Here is a 21113-nt window from a genome sequence, read left to right on the forward strand (position 1 = left end):
AGAGGCCGGCGAGCAGTCGGCGGCGGGTGGCGTCTTAGTCCACCCTACCCCCTAAGGGAGGGGGTGACCTGGAGTCCCCAGCGGATTCGTGAAGGGGCCTGCGAGTCCGTGAGGCTGTGAAAGTGTCCCGAGCTGACATGGCTCTGTCCCCAACTCGCTTTGTGATCTTGGACAAGTCACTTCCTTCTTCAGGCCTTAGTATCCCCATTTGTAAAACGAAGACTGTCGGCAGGAGTACCTGAGTTGGGTCCCAGCTCTTTGGGGAAGTTCTTCCCCAGGATGAGCCTCAGTGTCTGTCTCAGGACCATGCAGCAATTGAGGTGCTCCTTAAGGCTCCTGGCCTGTTAAGTTGGGTAGCGGTGGGTAGGGCATAGTGTGTATGCGCGCGCGCATGTGCCCCGCACAGAATGGTCCGCAGACTCAGGAGGAGAGTTGGCTATAGGGGCTGTTTTCGAAGGCGGTGGGTGCCCTACCCAGACCGGGATGGAATGGGACGGGGTGGGACGGGGTGGGATTGGGTTCTGTGGGTCCTCCAGCAGTCCCAGATCCTATGAGATGGGGAAGGTTTATACACCTGAATATAGAATCAGAGATGAGGAAAAAGTTCTTGGAGCCAAGATTGGAATTTTGGCCCAGAAGGCAGGAGGAGGAAGAGGAGAAGAACATTTATGGTACTCCTACTGTATGCCAAACCTTGGTTAGGCATATATTGTTGTTTAATTTTTACAACTTCCCTTGAGAGTTTGGACATAAGGAAATTAAGTTTCAGAGAACCCGAGTGACTTGCCCAGGGCCTCTGGTAATGTGTAGTTTACCAATGTGATGGTGTTTCCTCTGGCAATCACTGGGTAAGGGGTAAGTCACTACCTACTTATAATGTTTGCATTGTCACAAACATAGGGAGAGTTCTGGTCCCAGACATTTAATTTGACTTCTGGCATGGAGAGACAGGCAGGGTCTTGATCTCTGGTTGGTTAATTGTAAATCCATCCCCTTTGTTGAGTATGTGAGTTGGAAAAGTCTAAATTGTAAAATTCTAAATTTTAAAAGTCACTTTGAAGTGTGTCAGAACTTCAGGGGCTCAGTTTGAATTCTGATTGGGTGTCCTGCAGAAGAAAGTATACAGACTTAAGTTTTGATTCAGGGTGGTGCCAGCCCAGTGTCTTTTTCTCCTCCCTAAGAAGGCCACATTTCCTTGCCATTTATTAGGTCAGATTTCATTGGATTCTGTGGGGTGAAAGCTCAACAGCCTAGCCCTGATGAATCTTTTTTTTTTTTTTTTTGGTGCTGGGGTTTGAATCCAGGGCTTTGTGCCTGCAAGGCAAGCACTCTACCAACTGAGTTATATCCCCAGCCCGCTCTGATGAATCTTAATGTTTCTTTCTTCTTTCTATTATCTGACTTCTAGATGCGAGAGAGGACTGTGGACTTGGTAGGCAGTAGTTGGGTACTGTAAATTGCAGCTCTTAATTTTTCTAAACATCAGAATTTTGGATTAATCAAAAGGGTAGGTTCTGCTGTGGGTATTGTTTTGAGATGTCAATGGTGGAAGAAAATTGGAGAGGAAGTTGCTAAGAAAAGGGCGTTTCTTAGTAGTGGAGCCAATATGTATTTTCTTTGTTTGGCAGCAACTTAAGGAGGAAGGAAGGAAAGAACTATGAAACTCTTCTTCCTGTTCAAAGATTTTTAAGAGCTGTTCTTACCTCTATTCATGTTCGAGGCTCTGCTTTCACAGAAAAAGTCCATTGTAATTTGTTAGACATTTATAAATTATCTTCCACAGGGAAATAATTTTAAATCTTAGACTCTGATATAATTTTTTTCTTTTTGTGGTACTGGGGATTGAACCCAGGGCTTGATGAGTGCTAGGCAAGCACTCTGCCCCTGAGCTACATCCCCATACCTCTGATATAAATTTTTGAGAAATCAGAACATTTTACTGAGAAAGTTATTTATCACCGAAGATTCATTTTCTCAACATAGTTAAAATTTTCAATCTTTAGCTCTAGTTTTTTTGGGGGTGGGTACTGGTTATTGAACTCAGGGGCACTCGGCCACTGAGTCGCATCCCCAGCCCTATTTTTTTGTATTTTATTTAGAGGTAGGGTATCACTGAGTTGCTTAGCACTTTGCTTTTGCTGAGGCTGGCTTTGAACTCGCGATCCTTCTGCCTCAGCCTCCTGGGCTGCTGGGATTACAGGGGTGTACCACCGAGCCCGGCTAATCTTTAGCTCTGTTTTAACTGTGATTTAAATCAGTGGATTTCAACCTAAGAGGAATTGATTTAGATTTCAGAAGATGCAAATATCACCATCACCTGAAAATAGTGTGTGTGTGTGTTTATTTTTTGTGGTACTGGGGATTGAACCCAGGGCCTTGTGCATATGAGGCAGGCACTGTACCAACTGAGCTATATCCCAGCCCCACGTGTTTGTTTGTTTGTTTGTTTTTAATATTTTTAGTTGTAGACAGACAAAATAACTTTATTTATTTGTTTATATGTGGTGCTTGCCTGACAAGTATAGGCAAGCACTCTACCACTCTGAGGTACAACCCCAGCCGACATGTTTGTTTTTTGACAATTATTTAAAGTCTTTTTATCTGGGTGAGCCCAGTACCTTGGGAGGCAGGAGGATTGTGAATTCAAAACCAGTCTCAGTAGCTTGGTGAGACACTAAGCAACTCAGTGAGACCCTGTCTCTAAATAAAATGTAAAAGAGAGCTGGTAATGTGGTTAAGTGCCCCTGGGTTCAATCCCTGGTACAAAAAAAGAAAAAAGAAAAATTTTTAATGCTTTCTTTTCCAGGATTGTGTTTAATAGTTGTTAAGACATTAGGCTTGCTGCATGTCAAGATCTATATTCATTCTCAGTATTAGTTATATTTTTTATATAAGATGATTTTGTCTTAATTGGTATACTGGTCCATGGTATGTTATTCAAAGCCCATGAGGAGAAAAAAAAAAAAATCTTAGGACCAGATGTGTTTCTGAATTTAGAAATTTTGGAGATTTTAGTAAACAAATGTGGAATATATACTGTATGTTATGTAACACCCCAGAGAGCTCTAGAGCAGCACCTTATACTCAAACACATTACTATTTTAGGAGTAAAATGTTTAAATGCTAAGTCTAACTGGGATAAATAAATAGGCTCATGTCATGTTTTGTCACCACATGAATAATAAAAAAGTTTTTTTCACAGCTTTTTGAATTTCGGAATCAAAGTGAAGGGATTGATTACTTCCATAGGTAAAGCTTATATGATGATGGAAATAATTAAAGGAAAAATATTGTATAACCATGTTAATTTCAAAGTCATGGGTCTTAAAAATAGTATTACATAGATTTTTTTTTTGTTTCTGTCATGTAAAATTATGACTTAAATTAAAATCTATCTGATGTGCATTTTTCCGTAACTATTAGCATTTATCCTTTTTTTTTTTTTTTGGTGGTGCTGGGGATTTAACCCAGGGCCTTGTGCACTTGAGGCAAGACTCTACCAACTGAGCTATATCCCCAGCTCCTTTTTTTTTTTTTTTTTTTTTTAAATGATGCTGGGGATCAAACCCAGGGCCTCACATAGGCCAAGCAAGTTCTTTACCACTGATCTAGCCTTAAAATATACCTTTAGTGCTCTCACTAAAGAGTTGAGATGTTAAAATGACACCCTGTACCTCTTTTTTTGTGTGGTGCTAGGGATGGAACGGAGAGTCTTGTGCATATTATCACTGAGCTACATCCCCAGCCATCTCTACCTCTTTATAAACAGTAATTTTAGGGTCTTTGCTCATACTTTTTTGTATAAAAATTAAAGAGAATTTTACCTTTTTCTGTATGATTCAGATAAAAATTAATCAGGTGAGGATCTGTAGATTTATGTTTACAGATTTTTTTTCTTTTTTGTGGTATTAGGGATGCACTTGCTAAGAAGGTGCTTTGCCACTAAGCTACATGCTACATCCCTGGCCCCTTTTCTTTCTTTTAGACAGGGTCTTGCTAAATTGCTCTCAAATTTGCAGTCCTCCTGCCTCAGCCTTTTGGGTAGCCGTAAATATAGTGTGTACCAGCAGAACTGGCTATGTTTGCAGACTTTAAAAAAAAAAAAAAAAAGAATTGTTTTTTGGTAGTTGTAGATGGACAAAATGTCTTTATTTTATTTGTTTATTTTTATGTGGTGCTGAGGATCGAACTCAGTGCCTCACACGTGCTGGGCAAGCACTCTGACACTGAGCTACAGCCCAAGCCCCTGTTTGCAGAATTTTAAAGCTGATTTTTTTTCCTTTCAAGGGGGTCCTTTAGATTGAGGTAATCACTACTAGATGGAATTTAGGTCAATTTTTTCTTTATTTTTAATTTATGAAGCTCCCATAATATGCACATCTTGCTAAGGAGTTTACTAATATATTTAATTTAGCAAAAAAAATTACCATCTTATTTTATTTTATTTAATTTCATTTATTTATTTATTTATTTTGTGGTGCTGGGTATTGAACCCAGGGCCTTGTACATGTGAGGCAAGCACTCTACCAACTGAGCCTTATCTCCAGTCCTATTATCTTATTTTAAGTGTGTGCTGTATGAGACATTCATTTACTAACCATATGAATTTGGTTGTTTCTTTAAGTGGTCAAGGGCCTCCATGAGTATATTTTTCAGACTTAAGACACTCTTACCTTTTCTCAGACACTTCTACTGTAAAATGAGGTTGATTGGTATTGTTGGAGGATGGAGATTTATTTCTTCTGCTTAGAAGAAACCCTGTGAGCTGGATTGTGGTGCATGCCTATAATTCCAGTGACTCGGGAGGCTGAGGTAGGAGGATTGCAAGTTCTAGGACAGTCTTGGCTATTTAGCAAGGCCTAAGCAACTTAGCAAGACCCTATCAAAAAATAAAAAGGACTGGGAATGTAACTCAGTGGTAAAGTGCCCTTGGGTTCAATCCCCAGTATGGGGGAGGCGGGGAAGAAGCAGTGGCAGCCCTATGACAAAATGGATTTGAAGAAATCACACCACCACTTGGTTTGAGGACCTCAATTCATCCTCTTACTTGGGGTGGCTCCTTAATTCCCGAGAATGGTAAACTTTACTGTCTGGGAGAGAGAAAGTCTGTGGAACAGTGTATCAGGAATTGCAGGTGGAGTAGATGTATGATTACACTAGGGAATAGGAACAATTCTTATCCAGACTACCCAGTTTCTTCTATTTCATAAGCACTGATAATATTGCAAAAGAATTACAAATTAGTGGACTAACATTTTATTATAAGTTACTCTGTTGTGAGTATGGGTAAATTTTGAAGAAAGATACTATTTCTTGAATTTCTTTGGTATTCTGTAATGCCTAAAAGCCAGGGCTTCAAACTTGTCTTCTATCAGAAATTTTCTTTAAAATGTGCATATCTGCCTGGTGTGCATGCCTGTAATCTCAGTGGCTCCAGAGGCTGAATCAGGGGGATCACGAGTTCGAGGCTAGCTTCAGCAATTTAACAAGGCCCTAAGTAACCTGTCTTAAAATAAAAGGAATAAAAAGGGCTTAGGAGGTAGTTCAGTGCTAAAGTGCCTCTGGGTTCAATCCCTAGTATCTAAAAATAAATAAATAAATAAGTAGATAAAATAAAAAATGTCCATATCTCCCATGGGAGCCCTGGCAATACATAGCAAGGGTTGAGAATCATTGACATAGCATATCATAAGCACTCAATAAATCCCCCCGCCATCCCCATGTGGTGCTGGGGATCAAACCTAAGGCATTACACACATGCTAGGCAAGTGCTGTACCCCTAAGCCATAACCTTAGCTCCTCACATATTTTTTGATTAATTTGCTATTGTTCCTGACATGAGTTACTAGGGTAGAAGAGGACCCAGATTTTTTTGTAAGCTAAAATAGCTTTCCAAAATATCTACACATCAAACGGTTGGCAGTACCCATAGTCAATTCACTGTTGGCTTCTTTGCCAGCATTACCACCCTCATTTTGTGACTAGGCAGGATTGGATGCAGTCTATTTCAACAGGTAACTGAAAGTTTTGTTTCCTTCTTGGTTGTTGGCCTTACTAGGTTTGACTAAGGACAACAACAGCTAAATTGGGAATAGGTAGAAATGCAGAGTTCTTGGGGATTTGGGTATAGGAGATAGACTGCTAGACACCAGTGATGCCAAAGGAAGTAATGGAAAGTTGTAATTTGCCTGGATCTCTAACACAGCATAATACATGGAACATAAAATTGACACTGCGTAGCTGTATGTTGAGTAAAGAAATGGTTGGTTCCTTGTTTGGGAAGAGAAAAGTAACCTATGAAGTAAGATGCTTTCTACTCATCCTTAGAGCTGGTGTAGAGGACTGTTCCCTGTTCCCTTCCCTAGGAAAAGTTGAATGTCTTTTATGTCTTCTTTGTTATGTCTTCTTTTATGTCTTCTTTGTTAAAGCATTTATCAGACAGTCAAATCTGATATCAGACAAATTATGAAACTCCTGTACCTGACGAAACTCCTTAAGGGCAGGAGTATAATGTTCTTTTTTTTTTTTGAGGGGGGAGCAGAACCAGGGATTAAACTCAGGTGCACTCGACCAATGAGCCACACATCCTCAGCCCTATTTTGTATTTAGAGATAGGGTCTCACTGAGTTGTTGTTTAGTGCACCTCACTGTTGCTGAGGTTGTTGTGTTTGTATTAGCGATCCTCCTGTCTCAGTCTCCTGAGCCTCTGGGATTACAGGTGTGCACCATCGCTTCCAGCTGTTGTTCTTTTTTTTTGTATGGCCAATGCACAACATGGGATGCAGACTTAGTAGATGCTAATAATGCTTAAATTATGACCTCGTTTTTTTTTCTGCTTCATTGAATTGGCTTATCTTTATTTCTTTTCATGATCACACAGAAATATATAACCAGGATCTTAGTGTCTATCTGCTAGATGCCAGTAGCACTCACTCCCCTAATTGTGACATTCAAAATTGTCTCCAGATATTTTATGAACCCTGGGGGACAAAATTGCTTCCTTTTTAGAACCACTATATTAACAGGGGTAAAGGTGATGGAGTAACAGAAATGAGTATGGATGTCCTCAGACATGTGTTCTCTTATATTCCTTCTGTCTGGTTATATAGTCTCTTGTCACTAACTCTGGATAAGAAAGGAAAATGAGGGAAATCATAAAGTGACAAATTTAAAATAGTCCCATTATTTTCATGCTGTTCAAATTTTATTCATTTGAAATATATTAGAACAGTATAGATAGCTGAATTATTTATGCAGATCTATGTAAATTCAAATTCAATTTCTGTCACTGATTAAGATTAGATGACATAAAGAACTATTAGAAAAAAAAAGAACTATTAGAATATTACTACCTTGTGGGCTGAGGTTGTGGCTCAGTTGGAGAGCGCTTGCATAGCATGTGTGAGGCACTGGGTTTGATCCTCAGCACCATGTAAAAATAAGTAAATAATATAAAATTATTATAAAAATAAGAGTATATTACCTTGTGCCAGGTATAGTGGCACATGCCTGTGACCCCACAACATGGGAGGCTGAGGCAGGAGGATCACAAGTAATTATCTCAGAATAAAAAATAAAAAGAGCTGGGATATAGCTTACTTCTGGGATATAGTTCACTTCAATCCCCAGTGCCCCCTCTCCGCTTCCCCCCTTGAAAAAAAAGATTACTTTGTATGAAATACTCTTTCTCAGAAAAATTCATGGCTTAAAAGTTTAACACTTAAAGAATAACCAGTATTGCTTTTTAAAAAGAACTTGCCAAGATTTATCACAATTCGTCTTTGCTAATTTTTGACTTTATGAATAAGATATGTCTTTTGATGTCCCTGAATAGATACTTTGTAATTCTAAAAACCATGTTTTACTAATTGACATGCTTTTTTAGTTCAGCGTTTTTTGTGTCAGGTAGATTGGTCAAGGCGATGGTCTTTTGGACATTCATAAATTAATGACAAGATATTAATGACATTTGGGAACTTCACTTTCTTTTGGCCAACTCTCTACAGCTTAATATAGTCATTCATGTCTTAGTCACCATTAAGGTGAAGTTGAATGAGTGTTATTTTCCTGTTCCATTTGAAGTTATGAATGGTATTCTAGAGAATTCAAATGTATAGTTATGAATAGTATCTCAGAATAGTTACCATTTATGCAAATGAAATACATTTCTTAACTTAGAAACCAAACAGAATTGAATTAGAAGAGAGAAGAATAGAACTAAGAATCATTGAATGCTTGCAGAGAAAATAATGTTCAGATATAGAAGTATCTCAGAAAAATTTGCTCTTCATTATGATTTCCAAACAAATAAACAGTTTTGAGATTGATAGGAGAGGGTATTAAACTTTGCTTGTGGTATTTCCTTTCAAGCTCTGTTTTTCTTTCCTGGTAAAATATGGAAGAATCTGAGATACATTCTTTTTTTTTCCCCCAGGGCTGAGGACTGAACTCAGGGCCTTGCACATACTAGGCAAGCGCTCTGCCACTGAGCTAAATCCCCAACCCTTGAGATACATTCTCTTAGTTGTAAGATTAATTTCAGTTGAGCAAAATTAAGTTCTTATTTTTAGAATATAGAAACCCTTTTGGGAAAGAGTAGTGTGATTCATTTTGTTCCAATTTGAATACATGTGCACATACATGCTTATTACACACATGTATAATATGACTTGTGAAATTTAAATTTTGTAATCAGCATAGCCAAGTAACAGGATTAATTATTTTAAGTATTTAGAATTGAAACCCTTTGTTCTATGCCGCAGTCTGGCTGGGCACACAATCACGAGCCACCACACAGCTTGTAGATTCAAACAGCAACTCTTTATTCCCGAACTCACACCAGCCGTCTACAAACACGTTCTGGGGAAATCCACGTTCTCTGCCCAAATCCACCTCCACTGGGCTTCTATCTCCAAAATATACTGTCTGAATCCCGTGAGAACTCAAGGGGAACTCAGGCAGCAAGATACGCCCTATTCCCAGCAGGAATAATCTTAAACCTTAAACCTGGAACCTAAACCGGGAACGCCCTAATCCGCCTTGGTCCTTGAGCAAGGTCACCTACATTCAATGTCACTGCAACATGGGGTACGCTGGCAAGGAAATTGTCATACCTACTTGGCTAATGGCTCCCAGCAGTTCTAGCAAGTACTCAGTTTAAAAAACCTTTTCTCATTTCAGGTCTTGAAATTAAGTGTATAGAAGGTCTTGGGCCATGTTCATACATATTCTCTTCCCTTCACAATTGGGAACTATGTAATCCTGGTATCAGAGGCATCTGGATTTATGAGAGGTGGAAGACAAATTTTGCTTCTCTCTTCACTTTTAAAGTTCCATTATTCAATGGGTGATATTTTGCAAAGCACAGTGCTCCCACTTTAATATATATTATTACAATCAGTCCCCAGCACTTGAGATAAATTATGTTAGTAGCTATAGTTTATAAAATAAATTGATTTTGAAAGATTACCACAAAGTCATTCAATTGACAAGTGGCAGATTTTAGATAGAAACTTTTGTTATAATGAGATTTTTTAAAACATTAAAGTTACATACAGTGAAATGCACAAAAATGCAAGTGTATAATTAGGTGTTTGGCAGAAGTGTAGCTAACTGCCCAGTTGAGAGAGATTGTGCCAGGTGTGGTGGTGCATGCCTCCAGGCTGAGACAGGGGAATTGCAATTTTAAAGCCAGCCTCAGCAACTTAGCAAGACCCTGTTTCAAAATAAAAAATAAAAAAGGGGTGAGGATGTGACTTAGTGGATTCTATCCTTGGTGCCAGAGAGAGAAAGGAAGGGAGAGAGAGGGAGGGAAGGAGGGAGATGGGGATATAATTTCTTTCTTTTTTGTTTTTACACTGTGGATTGAACCCAGGGGCATTTTGCCACTGAACTACATCCCCAGTCCTTTTTTAATTTTTTATTGAGACTCAAGAAGTTGTTGAGGCTGACCTTGAATGTGTGATCCTTCTACCTCAGCCTCTCAAATGGCTGGGATTACAGGTATATGTTACCATGCCTAGCTAATAAGAGCTTTTTTTTTTTTTTTTTTAGAGAGAGAGAGAGAATTTTAATATTTATTTTTTTTTTAGTTTTCGGCGGACACAACATCTTTGTATGTGGTGCTGAGGATCGAACCCGGGCCGCACGCATGCCAGGCGAGCGCAGTACCGCTTGAGCCACATCCCCAGCCCCCAATAAGAGCATTTTTAAAAAAAAATTTTTTTTTTTTTGTAGATGGACACAATACCTTTCTTTATTTATTTTATGTGGTGCTGAGGATCAAATCCAGTGCCTCATACATGTGAGGCAAGCACTCTGACACTGAACCACAATCCCAACCCACAAGTGAGAGCATTTTTATAACTCTCCAAAGTTCCCTCATTCGCCTTTCCAGTCAGTCCTGCTTTTTTTTTTTTAATAGGTAACCACCACTCTTTTTTTTTTAATATTTATTTTTTAATTGTAGTTGGACACAATACCTTTATTTCACTTATTTATTTTTATGTGGTGCTGAGGATCGAACCCAGGGTCTCGCACATGCAAGGTGAATGCTCTACTGCTGAGCCACAACCCCAATCCTAGTAACCGCCACTCTTGATTTTGATTCCCACGTATTAATTTGCCTATTCTTGTTTTTCTTTGTGGACTGCGTATAAATGCTACCACACTTGGCTTAATTTCACCTGTTCCCCCTCACCCCGAGACTTTGGTACCAGATATTGAACCCAAGGGCGCTTAACCACTAAGCTACATTCCCCAGCCCTCTTTATTTTGAGACAGGGTCTCACTAAGTTGCCTAGGGGCCTTACTAAATTACTGAGTCTGGCTTAGAACTTACAGTCCTCTTGTGTCAGCTGCCGAATCACTAGAATTACAGGCATTCATCACTAGGTGTGGCACTCAATTTCACCTATTCTTGAATCATACAGTATGTAACTATTTTGGATCTTTTTGTGTGTGTGTGTGTATGTGGTGCCAAGTATCAAACCCAGGGCTTTGTGCATGCGAGGAAAGCACTCTACCAGCTGAGCTATATCCCCAGCCCCTGACTTTTTCTGTTCAGCAAAAAGTTCCTGAGATTCAGCCATGTTAATGTGTGAATCCGTATAAATTGAAGTCGTTTTTTTTTTTTTTGCAGTACAGGAAATTGAACCCAGGGCCTCACATGTACTAGGCAAGTGCTCTACCACTGAGCTACTACAATCCCCACCCCAGTATCCATCACCCTACCAGGGATTGAACCTAGGGGTGTCTGACCACTGAGCCACATCCTCAGCCCTTTTTTAGGAGAGGATACTGGGAATTGAACTCAGGGGCACTCAACCACTGAGCTATATCCCCAGCCCTATTTTGTATTTTATTTAGAGACAGGGTCTCATTGAGTTCTTAGTGCCTCACTTTTGCTGAGGCTGGCTGTGAACTCTCGATCCTCCTGCCTCAACCTCCTGAGCCACTAGGATTACAGGCGTGCATCACTGCACCCAGCTCAGTCCTTTTTTTTTTTTTTTTTTAAACATTTTTTATTATTTTGAGACAGGGTCTCACTACTAAGTCCTTAGGGCCTCTCTAAATTGCTGAGGCTGGCCTTGAACTTGTGATCCTCCTGCCTCAGCGTCCCAAGTGCTGGGATTACAAGTGTGTATCACTGTGCCCAACTCCACTTTATTAATTGTAGATGAACACTATACCTTTATTTATTTTTTATGTGGTGCTGAGGCTCGAACCCAGTGCTTCATATTTGCTAGGCAAGTGCTCTACCACTGAGCTATATCCCCAGCCCTCCACATCCATTTTTAACTTTGGTATTTGTTTGTAATTTATTTCCCATCTCTAATATTTATTTAAGAATCTTATTGAAATTACAAAAGTAATACATGCTCATTGCAACAAATTACACAAGCAGAAGTGAATAAAGAGTGAAACTTAAATTTATTTTTGTTTCTGCCTTTTTCCAATTATGGAAATAAAGAGTGCTATTTGTAAAAGAAAAAAAAAATTGCTCAATTCAGATAATACCAAGCAGAGAAAAAAGAAAAAAAGAATCACCTTTACATCCTACCAGTTAACTTTTTTTTTTTTTTTTTTTTTTGGTGCTGGGGATTAAATCCTGAGGGTGCTCTACCACTGACCTACTTCCCCAGCCCTTTTTATTTTCTATTTTGAGATGGGGTCTTGCTGAGTTGCTGAGGGTCTCACTAAATTGCCCAGGCTGGCCTCACATTTGCCTTCCTCCTGCCTCAGCCTTCTGAATTGCTGGGATCACAGCGTGCATCACTGTGCTCTGTACTAATTAATATTTTTTAAAGAATTTTTTTAAGAGAGGGGGAGAAAGAGAGAGAGAGAGAGAAAGAGAGAGAGAGAATTTTTTAATATTTATTTTTTAGTTTTCAGCGGACACATCTTTGTTTGTATGTGGTGCTGAGGATCGAACCCGGGCCGCACGCATGCCAGGCGAGCGCGCTACCGCTTGAGCCACATCCCCAGCCCCTAATTAATATTTTTGATGCATTTTCTCTTTCTCTGAACTTTGTTTATCACAGGTAAGACCACAGTATAAGGATTTTTAGGTTTCTCTTTTTACATTAACTTTATTATATCCTCATTTATCAGTTCTTGTTATTTCCATGTTGGACTGTTTGGCTGACTTGGATGCATCAGGCAACATTTGTGAATGCTTATTCTATATCACCTCCCTCATTGTTACATATCCATCAACCAACATTTCTCAACAAAGGCAGTATTGCTATGTTTAAAGAGTATAGATTCTGACTATGTGTGGTGGTGCTTACCTATAATCTTAGCAACTGGGAAATTAAAAGGGCTGGGGTGTAGCACAGTGGTAAAACACCCCTGCATTCATTCCCTAGTACTTAAAAAAAAAAATTCAGAGTATAGATTCTGGCTGGGCATGGTGGCATCCCCCTGTAATCCTAGCAACTCTGGAAACTGTTTGAAGTTTGAAAATAAATAAAAAGGACAGGAGATGTAGCTAGTGGTAGAGCATCTCTGAATTCAATCCCCAGTACCACCAGAAAAGAAAAAAACAAGTATAGGTTCTAGAGTCATTCTCCATCTGGAGAATGGAGACCTATAGTCTCCCTTACACTACCTCTGAAGCCTTGGATAAATGATGCAACTCTTTTAGCTTTGGTTTTCTCATCTGAAAATTGGGTATCTCATTTTACTGTCAAATGCAGAGTATATCTTAGAGGAGTTATTGGGAGGATTAAATGATATTGTTAATTAGTTCAGTGTTCAATGATGCTCCATAATAGTTATTTTAAATTTAAAAATGGTAACTGAGTATGGTGGTATGTACCTTTAATCTCAGCTGTTTGTGAGACTGAGGCAGAAGGGTTGCAAGTTCAAGGCTAGTCTGGAAAACTTAGGGAGACCCTTTCTCTAAATAAAATAAAAAGGTCTGGGGATATAACTCAGTGGTAGAGTGATTGCCTAACAAGTGTGAGACACTGGGTTCAACTGCCAGAATAGCAAAAAGAAAGAGAGAGAGAAAGAGGGTGGGTGGGTGGGCATATTTGGTCAGATACATTATCTAGTCCAGATTCTATGTCTTTTCCTTTTCTTTTCTGTGGATTGAACCTAGGGACACTCTACCACTGGGTTACATCCCTAGTCTCCTGAACTTTTATTTTATTTTTTAATTGTTGAGACAGGTCTTGTTAAGTTCCTAAGGCTGGCCTTGAATTTATGATCCTCCTGTCTCACCCTCCTAAATTGTTGAGATTACAGGTGTGTGCCACTGTGCCTGGCTTATTTTTAAAATTTTTTTTGGTGGTACTGGGGATTGAACCCAGGGCCTTGCATGCTAGGCAAGCGTCTACCACTGAGCTACATCTTCAGCCCCACCTTTTTTGGGGGTACCAGGGATTGAATCCAGAGGCATTCAACCTTTGAGCGATATCCCCAACCCTTTTTGTTTTTTATTTTGAAATAGGGTCTTGCTATGTTGCTTAGAGGGCCTCGCTAAGCTTCTGAGGCTAGCTTTGAACTTGTGATCTTCCCACCTCAGCCTCCCAAGCTGCTATGATTACAGATGTGTGCCACTGTGTATCCCCCGTTTTTTAAATGGTGAAAAAAATGTTTATTTTCAGTTACACAGCTGGATTCAGTTTAGATAATCCCAGTTTTGTTTTGTGTTTTTATTTATTTTGTTTTATTTTTTATGTGGTGCCAGGGAACAAAGAACTTGCTAGGCAAGTGCTCTACCACTGAGCCACAACATGGCTCAGATGATCCCAGTTTTGTTGATAACACCCAAAGCATCGCAGTCAGGAGCCAGATGAACATGCCTTCTTCTCTCCATCAGGCCTGACTGAGGTGTTAACCTTGGCCACCTTAATGTCATACAGTTTCTTTAAAGCCTGTTTGATCTGGTGCTTTTTGGCCTTGAAGTCCACAGTGAACACATATGTTTTTGTCTTTTGTCTTCATGTCAGACTAAGTGGTTAAGGGAATTCATGATGGCATAGTGGTCAAGCTTGTTTGTTTGAGGGTCACTCTTCCAAAGATATTTGGGCTGCCTCCTGAAGCACAGTGTCTTGAGCCCCAGAAGTGGGTGACATGGAGGTTTGTTTGTATTTTTTTTTTGGCTATGGATGCCTTTCAGTAATGCTTTCTTGGCCTTCCAAGCCTTTGTTCTGAGTTTGGCTTTGACTTTGGGATAGCCAGGAACTCCCTTCTTCATCTTTAGCACCATTTTGGTTAAAAGACAGAATTCTACTTATAGCCTTCTTTTGTTGGGAAGGCATGAAAATATCAACTTCAAAAGTTAGGACTTTGTTGCCTAAAATTCATGATTTCTTTTAGGTATTTCTCTTTTCTTCCCCTTCCCTTTCTTCCTCCCTTCCATTCCTTTGCTGGTGATCTAACCCAAGGCCTTGAGCATGCCAAGCAAGTGCTCTGCCTTTGAGCTACGTCCTCAGTCCTTCTCTTGGGAGTTTGTTTTTTCTTTCTTTTTCTTTTCTTTTTTGAGAGAGAATTTTTTAATATTTATTTTTCAGTTTTTCAGCGGACACAACATCTTTGTTTGTATGTGGTGCTGAGGATCGAACCCGGGCCGCACGCATGCCAGGCCAGCGCGCTACCGCTTGAGCTACATCCCCAGCCCGGGAGTTTGTTTTTTCATTTGTTTTACTGAGGTTTGAACCCAGGAGTACTTAACCACTGAGCCATATCCGCAGCCCTTATTTGTGTTTTATTTAGAGACAGGGTCTCACTGAGTGGCTAAGTTCCTCACTAAGTTGCTGAGACTGGCTTTGAACTCACAATCCTCCTGCCTCAGCCTCCCATACCGCTGGGATTACAGGCATGCCACTGGGCCCAGTGGGAGTTTCTTATGGAAGTGTTACCTATGAATTTATCTATATTGTCTTTGAGTTACTTTGTGTTTATATTGTATACTCTTGACCTGAATAATGGTCTTTATTACTTTTATCTATTGGATTGGGTAATAGTAAACAGTTACTTTTTATTTTTATTTTTTGCTGTACTAGGGGTTAAAACCAGTGGTGCTCTATTAATGAGCTACATCCCCAGGCCTTTTTATGTTTTATTTTGAGACAAGGTCTTATTAAGTTGCCTAGGCTGGCCTTTGGATTTGTGCTCCTCCTGCCTCAGCCTCCTGGGTTGTTGGGATTACAGGCCAGTGCTACCATGCTGGCCCTTTTTATTGGTCTAATAAAAGCAATAGCTTGTGTTTGGTGAGTGTGTGCTATTTGCCAGGCAGTGTGCTTATCTCTATTCTCACAGCAGTCATTCAAATTAGTTGTTTATAGAAAAGAAAGGCTCAAAAATTAAAATAACTGGCCCATTGTCACACAGCTAAACCAACTGGGGCTAGAGTTTAAAAAATCTTGTCTAAAACCTAGACTTAGGAAGAGGAAAAAATATATATGTGTATGTGTGTATGTGTATATCTATACACATACATACACATACATGTATGTACACATACATGCATATACACGTATACATATATGTACACATACATATTTTTTTCCTTCCTTCTTTCCTCCTCCCTTGAGGTCTCTTTCCATCCTTTCTTCCTTCTGGTAGAACCTTCTGGTGTTTGGTGAATGTGTGCTATTTGCCAGGCATGTGCTCTATCACTTGCCTAAACCCCTTTTTTCTTTAGATTTAATGCAGAGGTTTCTGCTATTTACACACTCTTTGCTTCATGTTAAAGTGACCTTTATAGCTATATCTCTGTTTAAAAAAAAATCTGTTATCATACAGAAGCCCCTCTGTCCTTTGTTTTTTTCAGATATCTTTCTAGTCCTTCTCTGTTTTAGCTTTTTTGTGTTAAGGTGACCACAACTGCACATTCTATTCTAAGTACAGACACACTTTGATTTGTACAAGGATAGGATAATGTGTTCTGTGTTTCTCAAACTTTCATAATAACAGCTAGCATTTTGTTGCCCTTTCTGTAGCTATATTCAGGATACAGTCCAGGAATTCTGAAACTCCTTCCCTATGTTGCAACAGGTAGCTTTAGAGCTCATCTTCTGATAATTATAGTTTGAACTACTTTTTCATTACTGCATTACCTTATTTTTATCTACATGGAAGCTGTTTTTCATTTCTGGACACAAAATCTTGCACCTTCATATTTCTGCCTGTCACTGTAGTTATCTGCAAACTGAGAAGATTTCACTAGGTAGTTTTCTTTCTAGATAATTCCTGAAAATGTTAATTGTGATAGTTCAGTCATAATCCTGGGAGGCTGTTTGTTTATATACTTTATCTAGGAAAGGGACTATATCACAATTTTAATTCTGTTTCTAAATGAATGTTTTCTCTGGAGGAAAAAATAAGTCTATTTGCTGATGTAGCCTTTGGAAGTTGTGGGTTTATTTTTTCACCCACCTGCCCATTTGATTCTTATTCTGCCATGTCTCTTCTCACCTTAGGTATATGTATATACTATCAGAAGCCTTGCAAGCTTCAAGTTCTCTCTAAGCCTTTTATTATATTAAACATTTAACAATAGAGTGATGTCCAGTATTGGATTACTGATTTATTGAGTGCTTCCTGTGTGCCAGGTACTAGAGATACAACTCAGTGATCATGAGAAACAAGGTTCTTGCTCTCATGCAATTTAGGAAGGCTTGGATAGACAATAAGCACATAAATAAGATGTTAAAAGATTTTGATGTGTTAGGAAGAGAATAAAGCAGGCTGTAATAGAGAGTAATGGAGGAACTTTCTCTGAGAGGGCAACAAACTGAAACTGAATGAAAATGAACTAGCCAAATGAAGAGTTGGAAAGGAGAGTTCTAGACAAAAGGAACCATAAAAGTGAAGGTGCCAAATCAGGAAAATCCTTACCTCATTCTGAGAAAATGGAAGCCCACTGTGACTATTAATGAACTGTGGTGGCCTGATATGTGATTAGAGAGAGAGCTAGGTAGGAGCCAGATGTTTCAAAGCTTTGTAGGACCGATAAGAAGTATTCTTTTACCCCACCCCACCCCCACCCCATTGAATAGGGCCTCAGACATGCTAGGCAAGCACTATACCACAGAACTGCAGTCCCAGCCCCCCACCTTTTTAAAATAGATATTTTTTAGTTGTAGGTGGACACAATACCTTTATTTTTATGTGGTGCTGAGGATCAAGCCCAGCACCCCGCACGTGTTAGATGAGTGCTCTACCACTGAGCCACAAACTCAGCCCTTCTGTATTTTATTTTTTAAAAATATTTTTAGTTGTAGATGGACACAATAACTTTATTTAGTTATTTTTTATGTGGTGCTGAAGATTGAACCCAGTGCCTCATGCATGCTAGGTAAGTGCTCTACCACTAAGCCACAGTCCCAGCCCCTTTATTTTATTTTTCTATGATGCTGAGGATGGAACCCATTACCCCACACGTTAGGCAAGCACTGTACCACTGAGCCACTACCCAGCCCCCTCTTTTGAGACAGGGTTTCCCTAATGTTTCCCAGGCTGACCTTGAATTTTCAGTCTTCCTGCCTCAGCCTCCTAAGAAGCTAGGATTATAAGCATGTATCACCATGCCCTGCAGTTTTGTGAGTGTATGTGTGTGTGGGGTGGTGGTGGTGGTGGTGCTGGGGCTCAAATCCAAAGCCTTGTGGCATTCTAGGCAAGTGCTTTTCCACTGATTATACCTGTGTCCCTGTGGTTTGTCTTTCATTTTCTTGATCATGATCTTTAAAACACGAAAGTTTAAAATTTTGATGAAGTCTAATTTATTTTTTTCTTGGGTTGCTTATGTTTGAGGTGTCATAACTATTTTTGTTTTTAGTCCATGACCATACAAGTTTTCCTTCCTTCCTTCCTTTTCTTCCTTTGCAATGCTGGGGATTGAACCCAGGACCTCACCTAAGCTAGGCAAATGCTGAACTACATCCTTGCCCTTTTCATTTTATTTTAAGACAGGGTCTTGCTAAGTTACCCAGGCTGGCTGCAAACTTGTGATCCTTTTGCCTCAGTCTCCCATATAACTGGAATTACAGACGTGTACTGTAATACGGTCTACCTTTCTTTTCCTTGTCTGTTACCTTAGCTAGGACCTCTCGTACAGTTTTGAACAAAAGTAGTAAGAGAGGATATCTAGTCTTGTTCATGATCTTAGGAGGAAAGTGTTTTATCAGATAAGTGTGATATTAGCTAATTAGTGAATGAATTTATTTATTTAGTTTTTCCAGTACTGGGTACTGTACAGGAGTGCTGTACCACTGAGCCAAATCTCAAACCCTTTTTATTTTTTATTATAAAAATTTTTTTTAGTTGTAGTTGGACACAATACCTTTATTTACTTATTTATTTTTAATGTGGTGCTGAGGCTCAAACCCAGCACCTTGCACACACACTCTACCGCTGAGCCACAACCCCAGCCCCTTTTTTATTTTTTATTTTGAGACAGGGTCTCACTAAATTGCCAAAGCTGGCCTCAAGCTTGCAATTTCCTGCTTCGGTCTCCTGAGTCAATGGATTACAGGCATGTATTACTGCACCCAGTCTAAATTTTTTTTTTTTTTTTTTTTGAGAAAGGGTCTGGTTATGTTGTCCAGTCTGAATTTGAACTTCTAGGCTCCTGTGATTATTCTGTCTCAGCTTCCTGAGTAGCAAGGATTACATGCACATGCCAATGTTTCCAGCTAGCTGGGATTTTTTTGTTGTGATTGTGTTGTTGATGCTGTTGTTTAGTACTGGGGATTGAACCCAAGGGCACATAGTCACTGAGTCACTTCTTCAGCCTTTTTTATTTTGAGACAGAATATTGCCAAGTTGCTGAAACTTCATGGATACTGGGCAAATGCTGCACAACTGAGCTACACCCTCAACCCTTTTAAAATTTTATTTTGAGACAGGGTCTCACTAAGTTGCCCTTGCTCAAACTTGCAATCTTCCTGCCTTAGTCTCTGAATAGCTAGGATTATAGGCATGTGCCACTGCACCTAGCAGCACCTAGCAACAGATACTCTTTTTAAAAAAACATAACCATAGTATATCAGCGCATATCCAGTTAATATTCACACTTCTAAAATTGTGTTGGCTTCTTTTCCTTCATCCATGCCGCCCTTTCTCTAAACTTTTGGTTTATTTGAATCAGGTTTCAAACAAGGCCTGTGCATTGATTTGGTTTCTATGGTTTCTAAGTCTCTTTTAATCCATAGATTGCCTCAATTCTTTTTTTCCCTTGTATTTTTGTTGCTGTTGCTACTGTTAAAGAAACTAAGTTGTTCTATAGTTTTCCCATACTGGACTTTGCTAATTGAACTTCTGTGATTCATTATGATCCTGTATCCATTATATTCTCTGTAAATTGTTTAGCTCTAGAGCAGTGTTGTCTAAGAAATATTAAAGCTTTAAATGGAACTTAGATTTTCTAGTTGGAACACTAAAAAGACAAGAGGAAACAAAAAATGTGTTTTTTTTTTTTTTTAATATTTTCTTTTAGTTATAGGTGGACACAGTGTCTTTATTTTACTTAATGTGGTGCTAAGGATCGAACCCAGTGCCTCATGCTTGCTAAGTGAGCGCTCTGCCACTGAGCCACAACCCTAGCCCAGAAAACGTTATTTCATAATTTATTTAACCTAGTAATTGAAAATTTATCACTTAATATGTAATTATGAAAGGTTATTGGGCTGGGGATGTAGTTCAGTGGCACAGTCTAGCATGCATAAGGCCCTGGGTTCAATCCTCAGCACCTGAAAAAAAAAATTTAGTGAGCTGGACAGCATGGCATATGCTTATAATCCCAGCTACCTGGGAGGCTGAGGCAGGAGAATTATAAGTGGAGGCCAGCTTCAGCAACTTAGTGAGACCCTGCTCAAAATGAAAAGGGCTGGGGATGTAGCTCAGTGATAAGGTGGCCCTGAGTTCAATTCCCAGTGTGGGGGGAAAAATTTAATGAGATATTTTCAGTTCTTTTTTATACCAATTCTTTAAAGTTCGATGTTTTGTATTTATAGCATATCAGAGTTTGAATTAGCTGTGTTTTAAGTACTTAGTAGCTACGTGTGTATAGTAGCTACATGTTGGACAGTGTACCTGAATGAGGTTCCTGTTATGACAGTAATACTTAATAAGTGGTCCTGTATTTTTTCTTAAGTAGATTTATAAAGTTCAGGTGTCTCTTTTTGTGTTGTAAGTGGTCATGTGTAATGATTACCTAGATCTAAGATTTCATTAAATATCTGCAAAATTATTATATTTCAGTTATATCTTTCTTCCCCACTTTTCAGCTGGAATACTTTAAAAAAGAACAATCTTTCCTTATCAACTTTTTGGTTACCCTGAGGTTTAATTTGTGTAGGAAAGACAGGATGAATAATTAATTCATTCCTTTTATTTGTTTATTTATTAGTTTTCAAAATGATGAGTTGGTTTTCTGATATGCTCAAAGGGAACCAGTGAGTTGTTTTGAATTGTTAAAGAAACATTATGAACTTTTGGGTTTTAATATATTTGATGTATTTTAATTGTAGTCTTTTTTTTTTTGGTGCTGGGGATCGAACTCAGGGCCTTGTGCATGCAAGGCAAGCACTCTACCAATTGAGCTATATCCCCAGCCCCTAATTGTAGTTATTCTTATGGAAGTTCAGTTTGTCCTATCT

At 39.2% G+C, this 21113-nt stretch overlaps 1 pseudogene; it reads right to left on the reverse strand.

Annotated features, from left to right (window-relative positions):
• Positions 1-14248: 14248 nt before the first annotated feature.
• LOC125620459 lies at positions 14249-14719 on the reverse strand (annotated as a pseudogene).
• Positions 14720-21113: the final 6394 nt, after the last annotated feature.

The sequence above is a fragment of the Marmota marmota genome, unplaced genomic scaffold (genome assembly GCF_001458135.2).
Source record: "Marmota marmota marmota unplaced genomic scaffold, marMar, whole genome shotgun sequence".
NCBI lineage: Eukaryota > Metazoa > Chordata > Mammalia > Rodentia > Sciuridae > Marmota > Marmota marmota.